This window comes from Podarcis cretensis (assembly GCF_951804945.1).
Source record: "Podarcis cretensis genome assembly, chromosome: 5".
In the NCBI taxonomy this organism is placed as follows: Eukaryota; Metazoa; Chordata; class Lepidosauria; order Squamata; family Lacertidae; genus Podarcis; species Podarcis cretensis.
The window spans coordinates 76,493,192-76,515,145 of record NC_137174.1 but is presented as its reverse complement, the minus strand read 5'-3'; the positions used below and the strand labels follow the sequence as shown (position 1 = coordinate 76,515,145).

Genomic DNA, 21,954 nt, shown 5'->3' with positions numbered 1-21,954 from the left:
TATGGGATAACAGTTGCTTTGATGCAATGTCATCTAACCTCCCAGCAAGCAAATCAGAATGAATGCTCATTAAATAGCCACCATAGTCTAATCACTCAGCAAACAAATGAGAAAGAATGCTAAATAAAAATGTCATTTGGAGGTGCTCTGCAATACTTCCCATCCTGCCAAATGATTTTATGCTCTTGTTAGAAAGTACTGTTGCCTCCACACCCCTCACACCCTTCTGTCTATGAAGGAAACAAAGGAACTAGTGAAACCTCAAACTTGGCAGCAGGAGAATCAGTGGAGTACTGGTGAAACTGGAAATGAAAAGTTATGTATGGAGTCCCAGGAGATCATGATGGAGTTCTTTCAGAAATATTTCATCCTGGTATATCACTGAGCTTTAAGAACTGACCAAATGTTATGACCAAATAGGTAATCAATTTTTTATCACTGGAAAGGACGTATAAACAATACCTCACACTCTTCTATTCCAAGCCAAAGAATTCTCTTGAGAGGCCATTTCACTGTCAGTCACAGTATATGCGAAAAGGAAAGGAATATCTCACTGCATTCGCCCTCAGAATGTGAACTGACAGCATGTAGGGGCATTGGAAATGTACACATCTTGGCAAAATGTTAGATGTCTGAAAGGTTTAATTTTCCTGAAGGGGATTCTGCTTCTAAAAGTTTTGGGTACACCGTTTTATCCAAAGGAGTCAGAAGTCATGGAGTCCTTATTAATTTTTTAAAAAGAAGAAGTAAAAGGATTCTAAATGAGATAAACAACAGCAATTTTAGAAAGATCACCTGTTTCATTATAGTCAGGCCCTTGGAGATATTAAAAACACTTACTTTGCAGCCTTAATTGCCTCAGGATGAGGCAATCCTGTATATCTTTTTAGAACCATTAATAACCTACTTCACCTGATTGCAGCAAGTGTTTTATCAGAAGAATTGTCAAATGGTAAATGCAAGGGCGTGCAAAGCAGAATAACACCCCCCCAACAAAAATGGACCAAATTTAGCTTCCACTTGCCATGCAAGCTCATTTTTATTTTCATTTTCCATTTAATTTGAAGCCTAATAGCTTTTGAAAAATTAAGGCTGGATGACTTTTGTACAATGCTTATTTTGATTAGATCAAGGTGTTCACTCCTCGTTTTCTCAGTGGTTTGCTGGTAAGCATTTTATGTAATTTGTAGCTATCTTTTTAAATTTCCCAACAGGGATCCCAACTTTAAAGCAAGAGGTTACAGATCTTTTTTTAAACATAAAGCATATCCACAAAACCTGCATTTATTGAAACAAACAGTATGGATGACAAACCTAGTCAATGAAGATAAGACCCTAAAGCCTGCACATATCTAATATTTATTTATCCATTGATATGAGGTGTCGTATAAGAGCAAACTGTATTTTTATACAGTGGTTTCCCCCCAAGAAGCACACAGAAACATACTGGGAGTGGGGGATGTACACACACTCTTGTCCACCAGTCATAGTCCCATTTCCATCAGGTTCCTTCCAGATCCAAAGGGGGTTAAATTATTTTAAATCTGGAAATTAAGACTCAGAACAGGTGGTAAGGCCTGAGAGAGTCTCCTAGTTCAGTTCTGGAAAGTGATGGGACTCACACCTCTCCCTTTTCCTCCACACTCTTGTACCTGAGTCCGGCATTGTGCATTTGTATATTCATTGAAGGACATTGTTTCCACTGTTTGGTTACAAGGAACAAACATGGTGTCTGCTTTAGTTTTACTTCATGAAGGACGATTTAAACGAGGTCCAAATTAACAGAGCCAGTTTAGGGAAGAGCCAAACTCAGTGGAATAGAACATCTGCTTTGCATGCAGAATGTTCCAGGTTCGATCCCTTACATCTTCAGACAAGGCTGGGAGACATCCTTGCCTGGATCCCTAGAGAGCCACTGCAAGTCAATGCAATGTAGCCCACTAATCTTCAACAGGGGGGTTGGGGCCCATTAAGTGGGTCATGGTCTGATCCAAGGTAGATGGCAGAAGGAGCACAACCACCATGCAAATATATGGTAAAAGATTAAGAAATAGGTCCCCACATGCTTTTTTGGGTGAAAAGTGCATCCTGGATCTGAAAGTGTAAAGAATACTGATGTAGACAATATTGCACTGGATGAACTAATTGTCTGACTCAGTATAAGACATCTTCCTATATTCCTTAATGCCAGTGTTTTCAAAATATGCCAATTTAGCTCTGAGCATTTAGACAGAGGAAAACCCAAAGATAACATGTTGATGTGAGAAATCTCCTTGTCACGACTTTCATGGCTATAATTTCACATCTTTGGACATTTCCCCTGGAAACATTGTTAGTGTGGGACAGACAGCTGAAGAACATTCTAGCCATTTTAAACATTTGAATTGCAAACATAGGAAATGCTAGAAATGATAACAGCCCTCGTTAGGAGGGAAAATGGACCACATTTTCGCTTAGATCTAGAAAACGTTTTCCAGCATCAAGAATAGACCTTCCTTGCACAGTGTTTGTTCTTGTTGCTCTTGTCGCCACCATTAGACTGGCAGTGTGAAATATCACGGAGTATAAGAAAATGTCAAAAGAGGAGTGCTAGCTGGAGTCTGCCTCAGCCAAGCGTCTGATGAATTTATTCCAAATGCCAAATGTTGCCTCTTTGCAGCAGGTTCTGGCTATCTGCCCGTTCTCTGGCAGAAGAAGAGAGAGAAATGCCTTCAAACATATGGCATGTTTTTCCCTACCCCGCCACCCTGAAAAGAGCACAGAGATGGTTCACTGGGCAAGTTCATATTTTTGCGTGTGAGCCAAACAGTACAATGAAGAGCCCTATAACCTCTACAAAATGAACTTTAGCCCTCACAGCCTCCTAAAGCACATGCGTTTCGAGTTGTCCCTCTATTTTCATGTTCCTAGTGGTATCATGAGAATGTGAAGTGATTTGGGAAATCTCTGATTTCATCTGTAAGTCAGTCAGTTATTATTCATGCACATTGCTTTCTCAAGCTCAGAATTTGGATAGGTTGGTGTGCTTGAATGTATTATCTACTCATCTGTGCATTTGGGGCAGGTCCACAGCATGGAGGTAGAGTACATGCTTAGCATGCAGGAAGTCCCAGCTTCAACCCCCATCACCTCCAGTTAAAAGGATCAGGTAGTAGGTGATGGGAAATATATTTGCTGGAAACCTTGGAGAGTTACGGCCAGTCAGAGAAGACAATGTGGAGCTAGATGAACTTTCTTATGCTCCTTATCAACCTCAATTCTAATAAAGTCTTAGTTCAAATGTATAAGTAGTTAAGGTATGTGTTAGAGGGTACCAGTAGAATAATCTCTATTGCCTTCTGTCTCTAGTGGACCTTCAAATCCCCATAGTTGTGGTTGTCTGAAAAGTTGAATAGGAGTGATTTGTAGACATGTGTGGTTCATATCTGCAAGACCCACAGCTTTATTTCTCCTTTACATCTGCAGACATGGCAGTGGATGTACTGGACCAATGTCTTGCCTTGGTAATGGACTGAATGAGAGCCAACAAACTGAAGCTCAATCCAGATTAGACGGAGGCACTGTTAGTGGGTGGTTCTTTAGACCAGATGGATATGAGGTTGCCTGCTCTTGATGGGGTTACACTTCCTCTGGAGTGGGTACATAGTTTAAAGGTACTCCTGGATCCTCAGGTGACCTCAGTGGCCTGCCATCAACTTGGGCTGGTGGCCCAACTGCACCCTTATTTGGACAGGAACAGCCTAACTACTGTTGGATATGCTCTGGTAACCTCTAGGTTAGATTACTGTTTGATTCTTAAATATTGTTTCTCATTTTTCTAATCTTAAATTTCTTTTCTTAAACATTGGCATCTGTTTGCATCTTCTTTTGGAAAAGGGTTCTCATGGAAATTCATTAGCTGCTATAGCTACGCCACCTAATACGATTACATTGAAACAGATGTGAATAAATTGTGGAGTGGTACACAAAGCTCAATCAATTCTTGTTCAGGAAAACCTTGTTGGGACCCAGTGAGTTGGGGGAAATTGTAATTAATTAATTAATTAATCAATATGTCATCACATGTAGCATGTCTCAAAGAAGTCTAGTATCATGCCAAATATAACATTAATTTACTTTTAGTATTGGTTATGGTTTTACTGATTCATTTGTTGTTGTTTTTTGCATTTATAACCTTTTTCTAGGTCATTTTGAGATTTGTTGTTTTTGTTGTTGTAAAAAGCAGATACATAAAATAATTTTAGGAAATGCTATTGCAAGGCTTTTGACAAAGTCCCCCACAATATTCTTGAGGATAAGCTGGTAAAATGTGGGATAGATGAGGTGACTGTTAGGTGTATTTGTAGCTGGCTAAGTGAACCAAAAGAGTGCTCACGAATGGTTCCTCATCATTCTGGAAAAATCTGACAAGTGGGGTGGCACAGGGTTCTGTCCTGGGACCATTGTTGGTCAATGTCTTTATAAATTAGTTGGATGAATAGGTTGATGGGATGCTCATCAAAACTGCAGATGACACCAAACTGAGACTGAGAAGAGATATGATAGCCTTCTTCAAATATTTAAAGGGCTGTCATGTGGAAGATGGAAAAAGCTTGTTTTCTCTTTCTCTGGAGGGTAAGACCAATGGCTTCAAGTTCCAAGAAGGGAAATTCCAACTAAACAGCAGGAAGAACCTTCTGGTGATAAGAGCTGTTCAACGGTGGAATGGTCTCCCTCTGGAGGTGGAGGACTTTTAAGCAGAGGCTGGATGGCCATCTGTTATGTATGCTTTAGTTGAGCTTGCATTGCATTACATTGCATGGGATTGGACTAGATGACCCTCGGGATCCCTTGCAACTCTACAATTCTATGATTCATGTTAGAAGTTTGAAAGCACTTTCATCCTCTACATCCCCAAATGGGTTGAACAACTATTCCCTCTCCCTTTTGAAAAGTAATCAGTATACAGTGGTACCTCGGGTTAAGAACTTAATTTGTTCTGGAGGTCCATTCTTAACCTGAAACTGTTCTTAACCTGAGGTACCGCTTTAGCTAATGGGGCCTCCCAATGCTGCCGCGCGATTTCTGTTCTCATCCTGAAGCAAAGTTCTTAAACCAAGGTACTATTTCTGGGTTAGCAGAGTCTGTAACCTGAAGCGTCTGTAACCTGAAGCGTCTGTAACCCGAGGTACCACTGTATATGCACACAACACTTCACCCTCAGCAGAATTGTGTTGGGTTGTTACAAATTTAGTGAGTAGTAATTCTAAAACATATTGGGGATTGGGAAGAAAGACTCTCCCCCCTCTCTCTTACACCCACACCCGCACCCACCCACCAGGGTGGGCTTTCATCAGTACTAGTAAAACTGCAGGAAATTTTTTTTATATTTTTCCTGTTTCGTTATATATTAAATGCTGTTGTAGGATATTTCTTAAAGAAGACTTCTGGGACGTTTTTACTTGCAACCAAGTTAAGTGCTAAAATATGTGGTGAAATATAAACGAAATCTACCGTCTAAGAAAGAGGGAAACTCAGAACTACGATGTGTGTGTAAGAGAGAGATGGTTTGACACACATAACTTGATGAGACAGTGGCTCTTGGTGTCAACATAAACCAGTGAAAATGCCAATAAGTTACATTTATTCTGAAGGGAAGTAAATCCTGAGGTAACTGAATTCTTAACAAAACAAACACACACACAGACAGAGAGAAATGGAATGGAATGGAATAAACTTGTGAATAATCACATATTAACACTGACCAGAAATAGACTGATCTTTCCATCCCTAAGCACCAGCCAGAATTTCTAGTGGTCAGAAATGATGGGAGTTGTAGTCCAACCGTATCTGGAAGACCAAAGGTTTGTCACCTCTGGGGCTGATAATCAATGTATTGGTATCTGAGGGGGAGTGGCTGCTGCTTTCACTCATTATTATTACTTCATTTCCCCAACACCCTTCATCCCACAGGATACCTGGATAGCTTACATAATGTTGTTGTTGTTGTTGTTTAGTCGTTTAGTCGTGTCTGACTCTTCGTGACCCCATGGACCACAGCACGCCACGCACTCCTGTCTTCCGCTGCCTCCCGCCGTTTGGTCAGACTCATGCTGGCGGCTTCAAGAACACTGTCCAACCATCTTGTCCTCTGTCGTCCCCTTCTCCTTGTGCCCTCAATCTTTCCCAACTTCAGGGTCTTTTCCAGGGAGTCTTCTCTTCTCATGAGGTGGCCAAAGTATTGGAGCCTCAGCTTCACGATCTGTCTTTCCAGTGAGCACTCAGGGCTGATTTCCTTCAGAATGGATAGGTTTGATCTTCTTGCAGTCCATGGGACTCTCAAGAGTCTCCTCCAGCACCATAATTCAAAAGCATCAATTCTTCGGCGATCAGCCTTCTTTATGGTCCAGCTCTCACTTCCATACATCACTACTGGGAAAACCATGGCTTTTACTATACGGACCTTGCTTACATAATATTCAACCTGAAAGCAATAACTGAAAGCGCCACGAGCTGGCGAAGGGCTATAGCTCCGTGATACAACACCTGCCCTGCATGGGAAAGATCCCAGGCTCAGTTCCCAGTCTCTCAAGGTAGGGCTGGGAGATGCCCTTTCTGACTGGAGAGGCACTGCCAGTCAGTGTAGACAATACTGAGACTGATGGACTATTGATCTGACACAGTATAAGGCAGTTTCCCATGTTCCTAATTATTATAAACCCTAAACACTTCCCCAATATACACAAAAATTACAACCCTTGTAATTTCAGTACAGCAGCAGGCCAATATCAGATTTATGGGCTCTTCACATACCTAATTTCCAAAAGTCCAAAGGAAAGCTACGTCTTCAGTTGGCGCCTATAGGCTGACAATGTGAGGGACAAGCATAGCTCTAGATTGCCATATCTCAATTCTGTATTCTGCAGAGAGTCAAATTTCAAGGTTGTTACTGGCAACCTTGAAATTATTAGCAGTGAGGGTATGTGACTGCTTTTAAAAATTGTTTTTAAATATCCTTAATGTCATATGGTTTTAATGGTATTAAATATGCTTTTTAATTTTTTTATCTGTATTGTTTTAATGTTTGTTTGGTGCCCTGGGCTGCTTCAGGAGGAAGGATACAAATTTAAGAAATAGTAGTAGTAGTAGTAGTAGTAGTAGTAAGAATAATAATAATACACAGAATGTAGAGGTCAGAAGTAATGATTGTGGGTCTGATTCTGCTCACTCTTTGATTTTGCACACATTTAATGTCATAGGAGTAGGATAATTTTATTCTATAATTACAGAACCTTTTTTGAACCTATCCTTCTAAATCAATGCACTTCAACCTTAAGTCCCCAGGTGTTCTTGGGCTACAAATCTCATCATCCACAGTCAACTTAGTCAGGGATGCTGGGAGTTGTAGACCAGCTGCAGCTGGGAATCCAAGCTTGAAGATCATTGTTGTAAGCGAGTAAACTGCTGGTGCTCCAAACCAAGCAAGGATTTTTCCCCCTTGGGATGGTGGTGAGATGACTTATTTTCCACATGTCTTTCAAGGGCTTGTGCTTGTCACCCAGGTAAGAGTCATAGATGCTGGATTTGGGGCAGAGAACAAAGAGTTTTGAATCTTGCGCAACAAAGGAAAAAAATGTATATTGGTTCCACCATTATCCCTCAGTCCGTTCTTTCTTTCTGGCAATGTTGTAAGGGCCACAGGCCAAAACACTGAGCCAATTGAGGACAGATTTCATTCAAACAAGCCCTGGCAGTTTCTAAACAGAGAGCATCTTTGTGAAGCTGACATTACCCTTAAACAGTCAGACTGTTTGCTTTTTGGCTCCAGTCCTGAAATAAGATTCAAATGAGATGACTCTTAGGAAACATATTGGCACTCAGTTTGTGGTATTTTTTTTGAAGGAAGTCCACTTGAATTAGTATCATGGCTTCTGTTGTGGTCAATATGGGGAGCACCATTCATGTCAGTCTGCTTCTTATGAGAGTTGTCCTGTCACAGGAATCAAGTCTTTTCACTGTGTTAGGGCTGATATTCAAAGAATCATAGAATTGTAGAGCTAGAGGGACTCTGAGGGCCATCTAGTCCAAGGGTCAGCAACCTTTTTCAGCCGTGGGCCAGTCCACCATCCCTCAGACCATGTGGTGGGCTGGACTATATTTTGAAAAAAAAATTGAACAAATTCCCATGCCCCACAAATAACCCAGAGATGCATTTTAAATAAAAGCACACATTCTACTCATGTAAAAACACCAGGCAGGCCCCACAAATAACGCACAGGTGCATTTTAAATAAAAGCATACGTTCTACTCATGTAAAAACACGCTGATTCCCGGACCGTCCGTGGGCTGGATTGAGAAGGCGATTGGGCCGCATCCAGCCTGTGGGCCTTAGGTTGCCTACCCCTGATTCTAGTCCAACTTTCTGCAATGCAGGAATCTCATCTAAAGCATTCATGAGAGATGGAAGGATAATCTACAACCTTCCAAAGAGAGACCATTCTGCTGTCGAACAGCTCTTACTGTCAGAAATTTCTTCCTGATGTTTAGTCGGAATCTCCTTTATTGCAACTTGAAGCCATTGGTTTGGGTCCTACCATTCAGAGTTCCATCTTCCATGTGACAACCCTTAAAATAGTTGAAGATGGCTATCATATCTCCTCTCAGTCTCCTCTTTATCAGGCTAAACATATACCCAACTAAAACCATTCCCTGTAAGGCTTGGTTTCTAGACCCTTGATCATCTTGGTTGCCCTCCTCTGCACATGTTACAGCTTGTCAATAGCCTCTTTAAACTGTGGTGCCCAGAACTGGAAACAGTACTCCAGGTGTGGTCTGTTCAAGGAAGAATAGAATGGTATTATTACTTCCACCATCTGGCCACTATACTTCTGTTGATGCCACCTAGAATAGCATTAGCTTTTTTTTGCTACGGTATCACACTGTTGATTTATGTCAAGCTTGTGTTCTACTAAGACCCCTAGATCCTTTTCACGAGCACTATTGGCAATTCAGGATTCCTTCACCTTATATTTGTGCAGCTGCTTCTTCTTGCCTAAGTGTAGAACCTTTACATTTGTCCCTACTGAAAATCATATTATGAGTTATGGCCCAGTTCTCCAATTGTGAAGGTCATATTGAATCCTAGTTGTGTCTTCTGCCACATTGGCAGTTTGGTGTAATCTGCAAATTTGATGAGCATACCCTCAATTCCTTCATCCCTGTCCTTTATAAAATTGTCAAGGAACAATGGACCCAGGACAGAACCCTGTGGCACCCCACTTGTCATTTTTTTCCAGGATGACAAGGAACTGTTCGCTAGCACTCTTTGGGTTCAGTTAGTCAGACAGCTACAAAGCCATCTAACAGTTACCTTGTCTAGTCCACATTATTAAGAATATTAATTTTTCATTGGCTTCCATTCATTATTACTAATGAACTGATGAAACAGAAAATATTCCACACAGAAAATGTAACGGTGAGAAATTTTGTGGGAAATTCTGGAAAAAAAAGTTCACCCTACATCACTATTTACTGTATATCTCCTGTGTAGTATTTCTGTATCCACTGAATTCCACTCAGTGGGCCATACACAGAAGTTGTTTGAATGTTGACTTGGATATATATTACATTCCATTGTCAGGACATTTTTTCCTTTTTTGGGGGGTCTGTTTGCATCAGTATGTAAAGTCAGAGTCCATAGTTTTTAGTATACATGGTCCATGAGGGAAGTGAGCCTTCACACAACTGTCTCAAGGAGTGGTTTGAAGAGGCACTTGTCACCACTGTTAACTTACTAGAGATGTTGCTTAACCAACAGCTGTTTCACAAAGTCAAAGGAAGAATACAACTAGACTGCATTTGTAGGAATACAGCTAGGCAGTGATTAACTTCTAAAATGTATATTGTGTACAATAACCAAACTGATCAGCATTTTTTTTTTAATTCATAGGAATTAGACACAGATATCCAAATCATCCTATAGGTGTGTCAATTACTTGTCATTATGTACACCAACTTAATTTGCAGGATGATTGAAACAATGACTGCATTTTTATAAAATGATTTGTGTTGTAATAATGGAGAGTTTTCAGATGGCACTTAGGTTAACTGAGACGTTCAAGCATGTGGCACAAGGAAGGGGATGGGACTCATCAAAGGTTAGATTGTTGTTATTAGGACACTTCAAAGCCAGAGGCATTTCTGAAGCTTTTAAGTTTTATGGCAGGTGCACAGCAAAAAAGTAGCAGGTCATCTCAGGGTGGTCAAGAGAAGACAACATTGAAACTAGGTTATCTGTCAAAGAAGGGTAGGGACCCTCACTCAGAAAGTTTTAACAGTGATTGGAACAGAGAACATCAAGCCTCTCTCATTTCAGTTCCTCTCAGCATGGTAGCTTGCAGTCATGGATTCAACCAATGGGCACATCTGGGCAACAGAAGACTAGGCCTTCTGATGATGTGACAGACCACAGGGCTTTCTGCAGCATAATCAAGAATCCCAGTTCTCCAGACAGTTAATACTTTCTATAAAATGCTTCAGATCTCAAAGCAGGCATTTGGGTGTATAATCAAGGCAGATGTGTGTATGTGTGTGTGTGTGTGTGTGAGAGAGAGAGAGAGAGAGAGAGAGAGAAATATTAATCCACATTCCTTTTATTAGTATTTTTTTAATAAAAAAAGACACACAGTGGCAACTGCCATTGTTGTGCAAATACTTAAGATAAAATAAGCAAAAGAAGGGAAGAAAAACTCAGAGAATAACGGAAACCCCCTAGACAAATAAAAACAACCTCCCCAAGATCATATGAGTTTGTAGTTTAAATAAAGTAGAGCAATAAATCCAGCATCTTCTCATTAAACCATGCTCATCATCCCCTAATGGGAGATTACACAAAGCTATATGGAGAACAATATTTTCACAATCAAATTAAGTGACAATGATGGTTAATTTTGGCTGATTAACTATATATTCAGTGCTTGAAAAAGAACCTTTTCTTCATTTGCCTTATTATTATTTTTCCCTTGTAGGTTTCTGTTTTTGTTATGGCTGTATTAGCCTGATATACATTAATTTAATATTGCCTAACAAATGTATGCTACTTCCTGGGCTAAAAACAACCCATACATACCACCCTAATGGTGCTGTTTGCATTTTATTAAAATTAAATGAAATATGCACAGGAAGCCATTCAGAATACCCTGAGACAAGTAGAGAGTTTTCTGCTAATGAATTAATGCATTAAATAACACAGTTTAAGCCATTTTACACATTACTTTGATCGTTCGCTTACATGTCATTAAGTAGTCCGAGCAATTTGATTGTCTGAAAAGGCGGGTGTTTACAAATTAAAACTGGGAACATGCTTCTAACAGGATACAAGAATATCTATTGTGCTTTATTTCTGTAGAACATGACACCACCTTAATATTAGAGGCAGATGATTAAAAGAACATTACCTGAGCCTTGAGAGTCACTGAATGAGCCATGCTAAATTGGTTGTTTTCTGTTTTGTGATTAATTGTTCTTCTAAACCATATTTTAGTGTGCTTTGTTTTTCTGTCCCCAGTCATCCCATATTATTAAAGAGAAATTCTGCATATCTCTCCTGGAGTCCAATTAAGGATTTGCATCATGACTAGATTTTTCACTTTAATTACTGTATATAAAGTAGGTTTTGACTTATTTCCATATTTATCAAACTATGCCGAAGAAGCAAAATTCATCAAATAAACAGATATCTGTGGCTATAATTGCAGCCTGCATTGAGCATGTAGGAAGGAAATATGAGGGTCCAAATTTCATTATGTAGAACATAATAAACATCTGAATAATTAAACTGTGTGTAAATCACACACTTGGCAGTGCTAAGAAGAGGAGAGACACCTTCATTTTGATCAGGGGAAAAAATATATATTTCCAGACATACTTTCTAAAAATATATGCTAAGCATTATTCAATCAGCTGTGCAGAGGGAAGACCTCCCTGCTTGTTAAGAGCTCAAAAACCATAACAGATGTATTTAGAAATGCTTCCCTTTAATTGTAACATATGATGAGCTCTGCTTGTGTACACATCTTGGTAACACGTTCCCAAGGAAAACAGATGCAAACTACCGAACCTAGAAATACTACTTGCAATTAAAATTCAGATGTATCTTTGATACAACAATCAACTTACTTAAAACCAGTTCTTTTGAGTGGGAAAACCCCCATCAGCTTTTAAGGCAAAGGTTCCATTCTCGCTATTTCCATGTAATTTGACCAAATTCCCATTGGCTTCCATGGGATATGCATTCTCAGAGCACAGTTTATTTTTCAGGGTATGTTACTCTACGCAAAGGCATTAGCATTGTATGTAGATATTTGCTCCGTTCCCCACTCTCAAGATTCCCTAAGCTGCCTAGCTATAGAAAATCAGTTTGCAACATACATTACATTAAAACTAGAAATCTGTTTGATTATTTGTGTCACAGATTTTTTAATATAAAAAATGTAGTTACACTTTAATGCCATATATACTGACAGATGCATTACCCATGCCTGGGTGTGTTTGTCTTGCACTTGCAACTGGTTACTCACATGAGAGTGAGTCAGCAAGCATGTGAGAGTGACTCAGCACAATCTAAAGTATTTGAAGCAAGTTTGCTCTTGGCCAGAGCCTAGTGTGTCTTGGGATGCTGAAAGGAGACTGTATGCTGCTGGAAGGACTGTATATTACTGTATGTAACCTATAAGCTGTGGATTATACTGCATTATACTGTCAGTAAAGGGAATGACCCTACCTTGAACTGTCTGGTGTTTTTCTGTTCCACTGGCACGCTGATGTGTTGAAGGGGCACTCTACACATGCACCAACAAAAGTGGGGAGTGTCTTAATTGGCACAGGACCCATTGGATCCTGAGATGGTTTTACTGTGTTACATGATGGCATCAGGTCCAATCCAGGCCAGCTCAAAGCAGCTGCACCAATCTTCCCACCCCACTTCTGCCCTGGGCAGCACAGGCAGTAGGGCTGTGGGTGCAACAATGGCTTTGCCACTTTGCATAGCCCTGCCAGTCAGTGGCCAGGATTTGAATTGGAGCTTTCATTATCAACACGAGTGTCGAGCTTTATTCCACTAGTCAAGTCTCAACATAGGGGAGGTCGGGAAAGGAAGCATGCAAGGACCAAACTTTACAAGTGTATTAAGAGTGTATGTGCAGAAAACAGAAACCAGCTTTCTTCCCATAGAACCAGCACAATGTGCAAAATGATGGATGTCCTATGTTTTGGGAAATTTTTAATGTCTGATGTTTTATTGTATTTTTAATATTTTGTTGGAAACAGCCCAGAGTGGCTGAGGAAACCCAGCCAGATGGGTGGGGTATTATTATTATTATTATTATTATTAATAATAATAATAATAGTGGGGTTTGGGGATTTTTGGAGATACAGAAAAATATCTCATTTTGGTGATATGTCACATCGCAATAGTGCCGTTTCTCTATCTTCCCGTTATATATACAGATGTTGCATTCTAGTTCTGTCTTTACTGCTAGAATCCTACTTACTGTACCAGTAAAAAAGAGACACAAAAAACACCCCTCTGGTCTTGGCATTATTTTATTTACCAGGAACAGGACTAGACCACTGGGAAAGTAGGGCCTGCTTCCCAGCCCAAATGTCACTTCCAAATATGCATGTGAGTGTTGATGAATAGCACACCGGAATTACTACCATAACATGCCAGCTGTGGTCAGACTGGTGAGCCCTTTTCTGCAGCCAAATCTGAATTTTCATTGGTGTTGGGGCTGTAGAACTGAAGCGAAGCCATGCCTGCCAAAAAACTAACTGGGTTTCATTCTGTGATTGGAGCTAAAATGCATGCTGGTGTTGGCTCAGATAAATGAACATTTATCAGGCTCAAAGTCCTGGACAAGCAGCTATTAACTGAGGCATTGCAAATGGCTGGACTAAATGCCGTTCCTGTACAAACGTCTGTGAGTTTGGGGAGATCCTTTTAAGAGAGGTGGTCTGCTTAACGAAGGAATATATGAGCTTCCCTCTGCAGAAGAATGTCTTCGTGCTCTGCAATAGCATTTCCCTGCAGCTTTGAAAATTATTGTCTTGATAGCCTTTTCTTATTTCTTAAGCGAAATTGTAACTCTGTGTTTTATGCATCAAATCCCCTATGGTTGAATGGTTGCTGTGTAGCGAGTTGAAGCAACTGGTGGCACACAGATAGAAACATCCAAGAAGCTAGGAAATCAGTTTTCTCTATATGGAGCACTAAAGTGGGGGGCTGGGGGGAAGAGCATTGCCTTGATTATAGTTGATGCTATTTGAAAATCTAGCCAATGGAAGTTTTTGAGACAGTGCAGCGTGATGAAGCTATTTCACTTCCTTGTTATGCTTTTGTCTTTTAACTGACTGCAGTGGCGTAGCGTGGGTTGTCAGCACCCGGGGCAAGGCAAGTAATTTGCGCCCCCTAACCCACATGCCTGGCACCCCCCCTCCACAGTGGGCGGCGACCCGGCGGCTCGGATCGGATTCGCACAGCAGTGAGAGAGAGTGAGTGAGCCAGGTAGGGGCAGAGAGCTGCGAGTGCGAGCGCGGCCCCCCCAGATGTTGCGCCCGGTGCGGCCGGCCCCCCTGCACCCCCCACGCTACGCCACTGACTGACTGGTAATTTTTATGTGAAGGTGGGTTTAGAAGGCAGCTCTTTTAGAAAGCTGTATATCAAAGCTATCTGTGGTGTACTGGTAAATTTCAAAGTGTAGGAGTTTATCACGACAGTTTGAGAGCTACATCCAAACAGATGCCTTACCCGAGTCTCTTAGTGTGTTGGAATTTGGCAATGGAGAACTGAGTGCTGATCAGCCATGTAGGATTATTACAACCCTGTGCATGGTAACCTGTAAATAAGTTCCTTTTAACTCAGTAGTGCTTACTCTTGGTGGTATAAGTTCAGCAGGCAAAGTGTGTTGGAGCCTGGGAAAGACACTGAGTTGAAATGCGATCTTTAGCTATTTGGTAGAAAGGCAAACAATTTTGAAAAGTAGTGCTGGCATTTAAACGGCCTATCAAAGGACAGGAGTGTCCAACTTCTGGTTGATTTGTTTCCTCATTCTGATTTCCTCTGTCGCAAGCAGCAATAATAACACTTGAAAGCCTTCTTATCCCCTCATTCACTTGCCAGAACAAAGAGAACTGTTCACTTACGCCAGGTGCTCTGGCAGATGATGCCATTCCTCATGTTCTTAAAAAAGAAAAAAGAAAGAAAGACTGACTTAGAGCTGTGCTACCCTTCTGTTCTTGCAACTGTTTAATTTGAGCTAGCTTAGGTAATAATGAGACTCTCTCAGCAACTTTTAGACCAAGTTTATATATTTCTGGAGCAAGGTGGGTGTAGCTTTCCCATGGTTGGTTCCCACATCAAACCATAACGTTTGGTTGAGGGGATCACATGGAACCTGAGAATTAAACCAGAAGTAACTGTGGCATCACTGTTAGCTCCCAGTAGAGTGTAGTTTGGACAGGATTACCTCTCCACAACATGGATCCAGAAGCAACTCATCACATGAATTGACTGACATGTAACTGTGAAGTGGTGAAAAGGGAGTGATGAAAAACCAGTTTATTTGTCTCTCTTAAGACTGCTGTCCATGCAGAATGTCTGTTTCTGATTAAGATAACCTTGTAAAAGAAGGATGGCTACTTCTAAAAAAATGCTGTTAATAAATATCTTTCTGAAAAATTGTTGCCGTTGTCTGAAGCTATTGCTGAACGTTGCCGCTCGCTGATGCATCTTTCTATTTTGTTTAAAAATGGTTTGAATACAGTATAATTCTATTGCATTTTAATGTTTATATTGTTCACTGGCTTCAGAAGACTGTCAAGAAAGTCTGCCTATAAGATAAATAATAACAATGGAGGGTAGTTAAGGACAGCATGTTTTGAAATGAGGCATACAAATAACTATTTATAACAACACAAATACATTATCTATAAAGAATTTGGCCTTATATGGGGTGGGGATCTGAAAGGAAGAAAGCAGTTCTAAGAGAATCAAAGCAGAATTTTGCCATTATTGATTCCCCATGTTAAAAATCATTTACTTTTAATGTTGAAATGTGAAATCCCGTATAAGAATTTTCAAGTTTGGAGGTTGAAGTGTAAAGTTGGTCATAAGCATCCTTCCATGAAGACTTAATTTGCTGTTTTGCACTAACATGTGATGCAGATTTCAAACTTAAAATTTGAATTATGAATCAACATATTTCAAATGTATATCTTCGAATTCATGGAAGCCCCATTCTGTGGAATCATGGCAACTTTTTATGAGGCCTGGGAATGAGAAATTTATATTATGAATTAAGTTATTTTCCTTCAGTAATAAGTAAATAAGAACAGAAGTGGAACCAAAAGTCCACCTAGTCCAGTATTCTATTGTGTTCTCACATTGGTCTATAGAAAGCCTGGCATGAATGAGGACATGAACAAAGCAACAATCTCCCCATTTATCATTCTCAGCATACCACTTCTGACACTGGAGCTAGTATATAGCAAACATGTCTGGTAGCCACTGACAGATAGCCTTATCCTCCATTAATTTGTGTAATCTCTTTTTAAAGACATCCAAGTTGATGGCTGTCACGGCATCTTCAATAGGTTAACCATGCACTGTTTGAAGAAGTACCTCCTTTGCAAGTAGCTCAGGTTGAGGCACCTGATTCTTGCTGATTCCACCTACCTACAGCAGCCCTCCATACCATATCCCAGTCTGTTACAGAGAGTCTCTCATCTATCAGAAACAGGCTTTTAGGATGTGGGTAGAAAGCTTAAATGGGATGGTGGGAATTGGCAAAAACCAGGTGCTTTGTCTTGTGTAAATGAAAGCACTTTCTGCTAGGGCAAAGCTACTATTGGATACAATCCATGATGATTAGTTTCTTAAAAAGTGACTTACAGGTGTACGCTTCATCCCTGGGTCCCTAGATATATTACTACCATCATAATCAATTTTATTAATCACCATTCACCATCAGGTCTGTTTTTACATCAATTTAACATTCAGAATAGAAAACAGTTAAAACAGATTACAGTCAACAAGAATAGAGAGAGTCCCAAAATCTCCAGCCAGCTTCATCAATGGTCAAGGATGATGAGAGTTGTAGACCAGCAACATTTGCCCATCCACCAGGGTTGTATAATACTACCTTACAACGTCAAGTATTTCAAAGTGTGTTATACATGGCAGGCAGGGTCTCAATCTCTAATTACAGGGAGACACCAAAGAAATTGCAGTCAGGATGCAAGATTTACAGGGAGTTTCAAAGATATACTTTTGGACCCAATATTAAACTGAAAACTATCTTAATAGCATTTATTGTTTCTTATTTTTCTCTTAATAACTAGGGCAGAGCTGAAAGCAAGCATTTTTTTAAAAATAAAAAGCATTTCACAAGCCTTTTTTTAAAATAAAAAAGTCTCTATATTTTGGGCATTTCAGGAGTAAGGGACTGAAAGCATGGTGTTCCTTTCTGATACCTGCCATTTGGATGGAAGCAGCATGCATGAGAGAGAGCAAGTCTGAGGCACCTGTTTTGGTACAGTTTCTTTTCTCAAATCAGCCTTCCTAGGAACAGTGATGTTGCCATGCAGCCAATCATAGTTGGCTATGTGATTATGACACTAAGGTAGGCAGTCTCACTCTGAACTGGCTTCATTTGTCACAGGGCAGTTTACAAAAATGAGGTAATATAAGCATATAATGCACGATAAACAGAAACATTAAAACAGTTCTCATGAATTACAAAATTAAAAGCATTCTAAAAACGATTTAACCCACTAGCTTCTAAAAGTCTAACAAAACCCCCCGTTTTTTTACCTAGTTTCTAAAAGAATATAAGGCCACACCTGTTCTGTGAAACAACATTCCTGTTGAGATACAAACAAGCACTGACCACTTGTACTTTCTGGAAACAATTTTTTAAGGCATTGACTGTGTGTGTGTGTGTGTGTGTGTGTTAAAAAACCTAGTAACCCTGATGTCTATGTTCTACCTTTAGTGTTGAATGCAATATGCTTCTGACAACCAGCTGCAGGAAACTATATTAGGGGAGAATGCTGTTGTACTCCAGTCCTGCTGGAGGGCTTCTCAAACAGGTTGCTGGTCTAGATGGACCGCTGGCCTCCCCCAGCAGGGTGGTTCTTATGTTCTTGTACTTGGTTGTTCTTGTATTTTTTCTTTCTTTAAAAAATGCATTTCAGCTTTTTTTTTTTTTTCAGGCTATGTTTGCAAATCACTTTGGGACTTATACGCGGAAAGCAATTCACAAACTAATTAATAATAATAATAATAATAATAATAATAATAATAATAATTTCATTGCATAGACAGCTACATTTAACTCATTTGACGGAAGCTATACCACTTGTGAAAGAAAGGGCACCCTGCATGCAAGGAGGTTGCTGGAGATGAGCGAGCCAGCTCCATCCAACATCAAGTCCCATTTCTGTTGCCTTCCGACTTGTGGGTTGTGACTGTATGTTGCAGGAACCCTTTTTTGTTTCTGTGGAGGCTCCCAACACATTTTAAAGCTCTGCCTAATTGGGGTTCAGAAACTCTTGGGTAGTCCCCATGGAAACAAAAGCTTCAACATGTCAAACTGCTACCTTCTGACTCATGGCAGGAGTAAAGGTGTCAGAGGGGGTGGAGCCAATGCATTCATACCTGGTGCCTCCATCCCTTTACCATCTGAAGAGAGCCACGGTCACCTCTTGATGCTAGAATATATGCTGATTAAAATGGAATGTCCAGACCTTCTTGATTGATTGATTGATTGATTGAACACCAAAACACCTCTTTGTTTTGGGTGGCATATGAATGCAGAAAACGAACAGACAAACAAACAAGATTACTTTTCTCTTGACTTCTGTTTCGTCTCAAATCTTTTTCACTGACATTTTTCCAAGTGTATTTTTAAAAACCTCCTGTATTAAAATTAGACTTGGATTTTGAGATTCTCTCTTATTTTATCCTACCTAATCACTCTCCTCCTTGTATGTTCAAATTGCAGGATGGAGATTTCTTCTTGAAGTTTTTCAAAAGGATGGATTTGAAACAGCGAGCAAACCTGGGCTTAAGCAAAGCAAGATTTATCACCCTTTTGTGAGTTCAGTTATCACTATAAATAGAATTGTTTTAAAAGGTGTTATTTAGTAGTTTTCATTATGCAGCTGTCTATTTAAATCATTTAATTCTGACACCTAATCTAACTCCCAGTCTCCATCAGAGACAAATAAGAAACCATATGTGTAAAGCATCTGTGAAAATCTTCCATTTATTTATGAGAGCATTAAAGAAAGAATCTGATGTCAGTTACTTAACAATAATAGACGTTCCTTTACACCTATAGTGCAGAGATATTTGGGCATATCCCTCCGTGGTATCTTATACCTACTGCTGTTTCCTTCATTATATACAGATGCACAGCAGTGGAGACAGTAATAGTCTTTCTTAATTAAATAAAGCTAAATGTTAATTAGTCAGAAAATTTGATTTATTTTGAGCACACGAAACTTTTCATTGTGTATCTCTTCTTTGCTAAAGAACAGGTTGTATAGTCATTTAGAACTTTGCATTTCCCCCTTTATTTCGGCTCTGTATTTGGAGTCTTGTGGTGGGATCTAATCGTCATAGAGAAATTATAGGTCTACAGATGTTTTCAAGATGTTACTCTGTCAGTAGCAGATTATCCCCTGTAGCAAAATCTCATTAAAGTGCAATTTACAGAGCTCTCGTGATGTTGCCATCAACCAAAATTAAAGGCATTAATTTTTCAAAGTTCACGGAAGTCCTTACATAAATGATGTAGCAGTTTGCAAGAACAATTTACAGAAGTGTTATTTGCCGAATTAACCTACATTAACAGAACAAATGTTGGAAGGGTAGAAGGAAGGGTTGGGCAGTGAAATTGCAGCTGTTTGCATTTTGTGTAAGGTGCTAGGTACCAAAAAGGAAAAAAGGAAAAAAGAGAGAAGTGTGTTGAAATGTAACAATGATTGCATGTCGGGTGAAAGGACGTGGAGGGGAATACAAGCACCTGAACTCTTGCTTTAAAGAGTTAAGCCTATAATAGAGTGATCACCAGTCAGGGACACCCAGGGAGACCTTAAATTCCACTTTGAAACATCTGTACTCAAGATCTTTTAAAATAGTCCCATTTAGAGAATGGGTTTATGTAGCTCATGTTGTGAATATGCCTCTTCAATATGTTGCCACATGTTTATGCAGGTATTTATTGGCTTAGGTGGTCTTATACTGACAGGGAGCCTAGTGGTTACATGTAGAGTACATCAGAAAAGGCCACGCAGTATTGATCTGCACCATAGGTTTAAAGCACATCAACACATATTTAAAGCACATGACTTCACCCAAAGAGTTCTGGGAAGCATAGTTTCCCCCTCAGAGAGCTACAGTTTCCAGTACCCTTAACAAACTGCAGTTCCAAGGATTCTTGGGAGGACGTCATGTGCTTAAAATATGCATTGCATGTGCTTTCGCTCATGGGTAGGCAAACTAAGGCCTGGGGGCCGGATCCAGCCCAATTGCCTTCTAAATGCAGACGGTCCGGGAATCAGCGTGTTTTTACATGAGTAGAACGTGTGCTTTTATTTAAAATGCATTTCTGGGTTATTTGTGGGGCATAGGAATTCATTCACCCCCCCAAATATAGTCCAGCCCCCCACAAGGTCTGAGGGACAGTGGACCAGCCCCCTGCTGAAAAAGTTTGCTGACCCCTGCTTTAGATGGATGGTGTGGATCTGCCCAAGGTCTCATGGTAGGAGATAAAATAATTTATTATACAGTATACGTATACTAATCTAGATAACTGTCTAAAGATTTAGATATTGGAAATATGAATATCATCTTTAGAAAATAACAAATTGATCTATGGGAGTAAGTTTCCTCCATCCCACACTCCCATGGAAATCCATATTAGCACCTTGGCTCAAGACAGTATTTAGATACGTGTAGTCTTACAATATGCATGATGAAATATTTGCTTTCAGTAGCAAAATTCTTACTGATGTGGAAAGACCCAGGGTTTGATGTTGGGAAAACTGGCCTCTTATTTAATAGCAAACACTGTTAGTAATTGTTATACTGACTTTATCTATCTTTAAAAAGTATCCATTGTGCATCCAATGTATCTGTGTATATGACTTCTCTGCCACTTGCTGATCTGAAAGTTTTAAGATTTTTTTTTAAGTTGGTATTTCTTTGTTTAAATTGGATGTTCACTCACATCTGAAACAGAATTCTTACTTAATTAAGTGAAGATTACTTCAGTTCTTGTAAACACTCTAGGAAGACTTTGGGATCATTAGGAAGAGTAACTCTTGTGATCACAGTGATCCTAAAATGAGACTGATGGATTTGTGGTACGGATTCAACGTTCAATTAAGCCTTTGGGAAGCATTGTATGCAATTATATGGACTACTGTGATCTCATTTGATGAGCATGGAGCTCAGTGCACCTAATGAACTTGTCTACGAAAATTCATGTGTCACTAAATTAGGTAGTCATTAAGATGACTCTTTGTCACCTTTGACTGTTATAGATACTTATGCAAGGATTCCAAAAACAAGGAGAAATTAAACAGGAGCAATTAACTGAATGTGGTGGACTCTCCTTCACTGGAGGTTTCTAAGCAGAGGTTGGATGGTCATCTGTCATGGATGCTTTAGTTGAGATTCCAGCATTGCAGGGAGTTGGACTAGAAGATCAACAAGGTCTCTTCCAACTCTACAATTCCATGAATGTATGAGTGGCCTAACTAGATAGCTGGTATAGAATAACTCCCATATCTGTAACACTCTCATGTCTGTGCAGTAACAGGACATCCTGGTCTTCCAGTAGTGGTTTGGGGCATCCCTGGTTTCAGTCACTGGTTTGGTTTTGCTCACTGGAGCTATCTGAAATTTTA

General features: G+C 39.9%; 1 long non-coding RNA gene across 3 annotated transcripts in view; it reads left to right on the top strand.

The window, feature by feature from the left end:
- LOC307217223 overlaps positions 1-21,954 on the top strand; it is a 239,041-nt gene that overhangs the window by 46,195 nt on the left and 170,892 nt on the right. For all 3 annotated transcript variants that reach the window (XR_013839452.1, XR_013839453.1, XR_013839454.1), the window contains exon 2: positions 19,041-19,132. This is a non-coding gene — a long non-coding RNA (uncharacterized lncRNA). The remainder of the gene's footprint in view (positions 1-19,040; positions 19,133-21,954) is intronic.